This window comes from Aplysia californica, unplaced genomic scaffold (assembly GCF_000002075.1).
Source record: "Aplysia californica isolate F4 #8 unplaced genomic scaffold, AplCal3.0 scaffold00042, whole genome shotgun sequence".
Classification (NCBI taxonomy): domain Eukaryota; kingdom Metazoa; phylum Mollusca; class Gastropoda; order Aplysiida; family Aplysiidae; genus Aplysia; species Aplysia californica.
In genome coordinates this window covers 1,867,222-1,868,887 of record NW_004797312.1, presented here as the reverse complement: position 1 = coordinate 1,868,887, position 1,666 = coordinate 1,867,222, and the positions used below count along the sequence as shown (strand labels likewise).

General features: G+C 40.6%; 1 protein-coding gene across 1 annotated transcript in view; it reads left to right on the top strand.

Moving 5' to 3' along the window:
- Nucleotides 1-327: 327 nt before the first annotated feature.
- LOC101860553 (mucin-17) overlaps nt 328-1,666 on the top strand; it is a gene marked incomplete in the record, with an annotated part of 42,335 nt that continues 40,996 nt past the window's right edge. Inside the window, 1 exon segment of the mRNA XM_013079181.1 lies at nt 328-449.

Below are 1,666 nucleotides of genomic sequence, written 5' to 3'. Positions count from 1 at the left end.
CACACACACATACACACACACACACACAAACACACACACAAAACACGTATCAACCGCTCCTCTCCCCCTATATCACACCCTTCCATCCACCCCCACCACCCAAACCACCTTTCTCCTCATCTCCATCCCCCCCCCCACACACACACTCACATTAACCCCCTCCCTCCAACCAAACCAAACCCCATGGCCAAGTACGGGGCAACCACCACCACAAACCACCCCCACCTCCCCCACCTCCCCCACCACCACACCTCACACACGGACCACGGTCTCTGTGCGTTCTTACGCACACGAGGACACGACCCAGGTGTATTATGAGGCCACGTTTCTCGCGTTGACGGCGAGTAGAAAGGCATAGGCTGGTCGGTCAGTGTGTGCATGAACAAGGGATACACCGGTACTTCAAACCCCTTCCTTCCTTCATCGTCTTCAGTGTGATCTTAATTCGGGTGAGTAGTGAGAACTGTTTAAATTCTACAGACTGAGTTGAATTATTGTTCATTTTCTTAACTTTTACTTTTATTTATTTTTACGTTTATTATTTTATTTGTGTGTGTGTTTATTGTATTCTATTTTATTACTAACCTTACAATTACTATTTCTATTATTTTTATCGTTATTAGATGCTTCAAAACCCTTCCTTCACCATCTCTGGTTCTCAGTGAGGATGAGTAGTTGAGTATTTGGTGCAGTTTTTCCTTCAGTTTTTTTCTGTTCTTTTTCTCTTTTACTTTTTTTTATATTCTTTTATTTTTTTTCAGTTTGTATTTATTCTGCTCTGTTTTATTATTAGATCTAACATTATTTTTTTTAGAAATAATGAAAGTTTCAAAGAGATCTTCGTACTAGAAGTATTTTAAAATGTGAAAATATGGACAGTACCTTTGCCTTTTTGTATGAGCATTTTTATTGTCTGAAAGAATGTTGCTGTCAAAAAGTGTGCACATGATGAATTTGTATGGTGTTAGTATGAGAATGCGTTTTTAATCTCCTATGTACGCCTTGGGCCCATGCTGCGGGGAAAGGCGGGATACAAATGCGCTTATTATTATTATTATTATTATTATTATTATTATTATTAAGATTACAACCCGGGGGGGGGGGTACAAAATGACCCCAGGCCGTGCGGAGAGGGTTCAGTGGCCAGTTTGTGTCAAAAGAAGCATACTAAACTTTTATTCGAATTACATTGCTACTTCTAGGAAAATGTTATTCCTGTGATACAAATAAGAAGTTAAAATAAGTTTTCAGAAATGTAGCAGAGTGATGACTGATTCTGTTTAAAAGGACAATTTATAAACCGTTAAAGAAGTAAGATTTTATTTCTTGAATGGATTAGAATCTTCACAATAAAAAATATCTTAGCGCTCAAAAGTTCCCTCTCTCGCATACAAACAGGCAGGAATACATAGGCACAAAATCACATAGTCAACACACAAATATTTATACCCACACGCGTGCACGCGCGCGCGCGCGCAAACACACACACACACACACACACACACACATACACACAGAGACACACACACGCTCGCGCGCGCTCCCACACACAGTCTCGTACACACATATACATACACACATACTCACACACTTACACACACACAAACACACACACAAACACACAACACACACTCTCTCTCTCTCACGCACACACGCACGCACACAC